Source organism: Vicia villosa, linkage group LG2 (assembly GCF_029867415.1).
Source record: "Vicia villosa cultivar HV-30 ecotype Madison, WI linkage group LG2, Vvil1.0, whole genome shotgun sequence".
NCBI lineage: Eukaryota > Viridiplantae > Streptophyta > Magnoliopsida > Fabales > Fabaceae > Vicia > Vicia villosa.
The window spans coordinates 24,892,817-24,898,816 of record NC_081181.1 but is presented as its reverse complement, the minus strand read 5'-3'; positions in this window follow the sequence as shown (position 1 = coordinate 24,898,816).

Genomic DNA, 6,000 nt, shown 5'->3' with positions numbered 1-6,000 from the left:
AAAGATATCAGCCCATTGATGGTCTGTATCCACAAGGTTTAAAGATATAACACCCTTCTGAACATAGTCCCTTATGAAATGATGTTTAATCTCAATATGTTTAGCTTTTGAATGTAAAATAGGATTCTTAGATAAACATATAGCAGAAGTATTATCATAGAAAATAGGAATGTTACTCTCATATATCTGATAATCTTCCAGCTGACTTCTCATCCAGAGCATTTGTGTGCTACAACCAGCAGCAGCAACATATTCTGCTTCTGTTGTTGAGAGGGCAATAGTAGCTTGCTTCTTGCTGTACCATGAGATCAGATGACTTCCAAGAAATTGACAACTTCCAGAAGTGCTCTTTCTTTCTATTCTATCTCCAGCATAGTCAGCATCACAGAATCTTACTAAGTTGTAGTCTTTAGATCTTCTGTAAACTAAACCAACATTAGTAGTACCTTTCAGATACCTTAGAATTCTTTTAACCGCTGTTAAATGAGATTCTCTTGGATCTGATTGGAATCGAGCACACAAACAAACACTAAAGAGAATGTCAGGTCTAGAAGCAGTTAGATATAAAAGAGATCCAATCATACCTCTGTACAACTTCTGATCTACCTTCTTACTTACCTCATCCTTACCCAGTACACATGTTGGATGCATAGGAGTTTTGGCTTCTTTGCTTTCAGAAAGATTAAACTTCTTCAGAAGTTCTTTCACATACTTCGTTTGATGAACATAGGTTCCATCGGAAGTTTGGTTGATTTGAATCCCAAGGAAATACTTGAGTTCTCCCATCATGCTCATTTCAAATTCAGCCTACATAGACTCAGCAAACTCCTTTCCAAGTGTAGCATTAGATGTTCCAAAGATAATATCATCAACATATATTTGACAAATTAAAATATCCTTTTTAAATGTTTTACAAAAGAGAGTAGTGTCCACTTTTCCTCTAGTGAAATCATTTTCCAGAAGGAAAGAACTCAAACGTTCATACCAAGCTCTGGGAGCTTGTTTCAATCCGTATAATGATTTCTTTAATTTGAAAACATGATTTGGAGACATGGAGTCTTCAAAACCAGGAGGTTGGTGAACATAAACTTCTTCATCTATATAACCATTTAAGAAGGCACTCTTGACATCCATCTGATAAAGAGTGATGTTGTGTTGAGTGGCAAAAGAAATTAATAGACGAATAGATTCTAACCTGGCCACTGGTGCAAAGGTTTCTGTATAACCAATCCCTTCTTGATGACTATAACCCTGAGCAACCAGTCTGGCTTTGTTTCTTACCACTTCACCTTTCTCACTTAGCTTGTTTCTGAAAACCCACTTAGTACCGATGATGTTACATCATTTTGGTCTAGGAACCAAGTCCCATACATCATTCCTTGTAAACTGATTTAGTTCTTCTTGCATGGCAATTATCCAGTCTGGATCTTCTAGAGCTTGATCAACAGAAGTTGGCTCGATCAAAGAAACAAGACCTAATTGACATTCTGCATTGTTCTTAAGGAATGCCCTTGTTCTGATGGGATCATCTTTCTTTCCAAGGATCACATCTTCTGAATGAGCTGAGGCAAGTCTAGGTGATCTTCTGATAGTTGGTTCTTCAGAAATTCTCAGATTCTCTAAAGATGCAGCAACTTGATCTTCTGATCCATTGCTTCTGAGACTGCCAGCTTCTGCAGCTTTGCTTCTTGATTCTTCAACTTCTGAGATATCAATATCAAAATCTGCAAAATTCTCAAACTGCTTTGGTTTTTCAAGACCAAGCTTATCATCAAACCTGATATTGATTGATTCTTCTACAATCAATGTTTCAGTATTGTATACTCTGTAGCCTTTAGAGCGTTCAGAATATCCAAGAAGGAAACACTTTTGTGCTTTAGAATCAAACTTACCAAGATAATCTTTAGTATTCAGAATAAAACATACACATCCAAAAGGATGGAAATATGAAATGTTGGGCTTTCTGTTCTTCCACGATTCATAAGGAGTCTTATTTAGAATAGGTCTGATAGAGATTCTATTCTGAATACAGCATGCAGTGTTAATTGCTTCTGTCCAGAAATGCTTAGCCATATTGGTTTCATTGATCATGGTTCTGGCCATTTCTTGTAGAGTCCTATTCTTTCGCTCTACAACTCCATTTTGCTGTGGAGTTCTGGGGCAAGAGAAATCATGGGCAATACCATTTTCTTTGAAGAACTCCTCAAAGAATCTGTTCTCAAATTCGCCACCATGATCACTTCTGACCTTTATGATTTTGCACTCTTTCTCAGATTGAATCTGAGTGAAGAATTCAAAGAACACTGAATGAGACTCATCCTTGTGTTTCAAGAACTTTACCCACGTCCAGCGTCTATAATCATCAACGATGACTAATCCATATTTCTTCCCTCTGACAGATGCTGTTTTGACTGGGCCAAACAAATCAATGTGTAAGAGTTCTAACGGCCTTGAGGAAGAAACAACATTCTTAGACTTGAATGCAGGTCTGGAGAACTTGCCCTTCTAACATGCTTCACAAAGAGCATCTGATTTGAATTTCAGATTGGGGAGTCCTCTGACCAGATTTAGTTTGTTAATCTGAGAAATCTTTCTAAAACTAGCATGACCTAATCTTCTGTGCCAGACCCATTGCTCTTCAGAAACAGACATAAGACAAGTCACCTTCTGATTCTTAAGATCAGAAAGATCAATCTTATAAATGTTGTTCTTTCTCTTGCCTGTAAATAGGATTGAGCCATCCTTCTGACTTACAGCCTTGCAAGACTTTTGATTAAAGATTATGTCATAACCATTGTCACTTAATTGACTTATGGACAATAAGTTATGAGCTAATCCATCTACTAGAAGAACATTAGTTATGGAAGGAGAGTTACCAAGACTTATGGTTCCAGAGCCAATGATTTTGCCCTTCTGATCTCCTCCAAACTTGACTTCTCCACCTGGTTTAAGCACCAGGTCTTGGAATGTAGACCTTCTTCCCGTCATGTGTCGCGAGCACCCAGAGTCCAGGTACCATGACATTTTGCTTTCTGTCCTCTTCGCCGCCAAGGATATCTGCAACAAAAATTATCTTCTCCTTAGGTACCCACAATTTCTTGGGTCCTTTCTTGTTAGTTCTCCTCAAGTTCTGATTGAACTTGGGTTTAGCAAAATATTTAACAGGAGGAACAGTATGATACTTCTTATTCTGAGTTCCATGATATTTCTTAGGTTGTGTCACATGCTTCTTGGTGTGTGTTATGTGAAAACTTTGTGCATGTGATGTGTGCTTAATATCATGGGAGTGGCCAAATTTAAATTGGTTATACAGAGGCTTGTATGATATTTTCATATCATCCACAGATTCAAGCTTGTATGGGATTTCACCCTTATAACCAATGCCAACTCTCTTGTTCCCAGACACAACATATATCATAGAAGCTAGCTGACTTCTGCCAATACTTCTAGATAAGAACTTCCTGAAACTTAAATCATATTCTTTCAGAATATGATTCAGACTGGGAGTGGATTTTTCTGAATCAGAAGGAGATCCAACATTATTGGATAATTTTAAAACTTTTTCTTTTAATTCAGAATTTTCCAACTCAAGCTTCTTAGTTTCAAATTCAAATTGCTTTTTCAGCTTTTTGTATTTGATACTAAGATGAGCTTTTAATTCAAGAAGCTCTGTTAGACTGGAAACTAACTCTTCTCTAGATAGTTCAGAAAATACCTCTTCAGAATCTGATTCTGATGTAGATTCTGATCCATCATCTTCTGTCGCCATCAGTGCAAAGTTTGCCTGCTCTCCTTCAGAGTCTGATCCTGATTCTGATTCAGAATCATCCCATGTTGCCATAAGAACTTTCTTCTTAGGATTCTCCTTCTGAAGTTTTGGACACTCGTTCTTGTAATGTCCAGGCTCATTGCACTCATAGCAGACAGCCTTCTTCTTGTCAGATCTTCTATCACCAGAAGATTCTCCTCGTTCAAATCTCTTTGAACTTCTGAAGCCTCTGAACTTCCTTTGCTTGCTCTTCCAGAGTTGGTTTACCCTTCTGGAGATCATGGACAGTTCATCTTCTTCTTCAGATTCTGATTCTTCAGGATCTTCTTCTCTAGCCTGAAAAGCGTTAGTGCATTTTTTAACATTAGATTTTAATGCAATAGACTTACCTTTCTTCTGAGGCTCGTTTGCGTCCAGCTCTATTTCATGGCTTCTCAAGGCACTGATAAGCTCTTCCAAAGAAACTTCATTCAGATTCTTGGCAATCTTGAATGCTGTTACCATTGGACCCCATCTTCTGGGTAAGCTTCTGATAATCTTCTTTACATGATCAGCCTTGGTGTAGCCTTTATCCAGAACTCTCAATCCAGCAGTTAGAGTTTGAAATCTTGAGAACATCTTCTCAATATCTTCATCATCCTCCATCTTAAAGGCTTCATATTTCTGGATTAGAGCAAGAGCTTTGGTCTCCTTGACTTGAGAATTTCCTTCATGAGTCATTTTCAAGGACTCATATATGTCATGGGCCGTTTCCCTGTTAGATATCTTCTCATACTCAGCATGAGAGATAGCATTCAGCAAAACAGTCCTGCATTTATGATGATTTTTGAAATCTTTCTTTTGATCATCAGTCATTTCGCTTCTCGTGAGCCTTACACCAGTAGCTTTAACAGGATGTTTGTAACCATCCAACAGAAGATCCCATAGATCAGCATCTAGACCAAGAAAGTAACTTTCCAGTTTATCTTTCCAGTATTCAAAGTTTTCACCATCAAATACTGGTGGTCTAGTATAACCATTATTACCGTTGTATTGCTCAGCAGAGCCAGATGTAGATGCAGTTGGATTTGTATGAACTTCACCAGCCATCTTTTACTGAAGCGTTTTTCTCTTCCTGAATCTTTTCTAAACACGGTTAAGTGCTTGCACCTTAGAACCGGCGCTCTGATGCCAATTGAAGGATAGAAAAACACTTAGAAAGGGGGGGTTTGAATAAGTGTAGTCTAAAAACTTGAACGATAAAAATAATATGCACAGTTATTTTTATCCTGGTTCGTTGTTAACTAAACTACTCCAGCCCACCCCCACGGAGTGATTTACCTCACCTGAGGATTTAATCCACTAATCGCAACAGATTACAATGGTTTTCCACTTAGTCCGCGACTAAGTCTTCTAGAGTATCCTGATCACAACCTGATCACTCCAGGAACAAATGCTTAGACACAAGCTAAGACTTTCTTAGAGTATCCTGACCACCACGTGATCACTCTAATTACAACTGCTTAGACACAAGCTAAGACTTCCTAGAGTATCCTGATCAACACTTGATCACTCTAGTTACTTACAAATTAATGTAATCAATTAAGAGTATTACAAATGCTTCTGAAAAGCTATAATCACAACAGTGATATTTCTCTTAACGTTTAAGCTTAATCTCACTAATATATTACAACAGCAATGTAGTGAGCTTTGATGAAGATGAAGTTTCTGAGCTTTGAGTTTGAACAACGTTTCAGCAAGTTTTTCAGAATTGGTTCTTTCAAAATCGTCAACCTTGCTTCTCATCAGAACTTCATATTTGTAGGCACTTGAGAAGATGACCGTTGGGAGCATTTAATGCTTTGCGTGTTCCGTACAGCTTTGCATTTAATGTTTCACGCTTTTGTCAACTACCTCGAGCCTTGTTCACGCTGTGTCTACTGACGTTGCCTTTAATAGCTTCCAACGTTCCTTTTGTCAGTCAGCGTAGCCTGCCACTTGTACTTTCTTCTGATCTGATGTTTGTGAATAAAATATTTGAATATCATCAGAGTCAAACAGCTTGGTGCCTAGCATCTTCTTGTCTTCTGACCTTGAAGTGCTTCTGAGCGTGATACCATGAGAACTTCAGTGCTTCTGCTTCTGATCTCAAGTTCTTCTGATGCTTCCATAGACCCATGTTCTGATTCTGCCTTGACCATCTTCTGATGTCTTGCCAGACCATGTTCTGATGTTGCATGCTGAACCTTCTG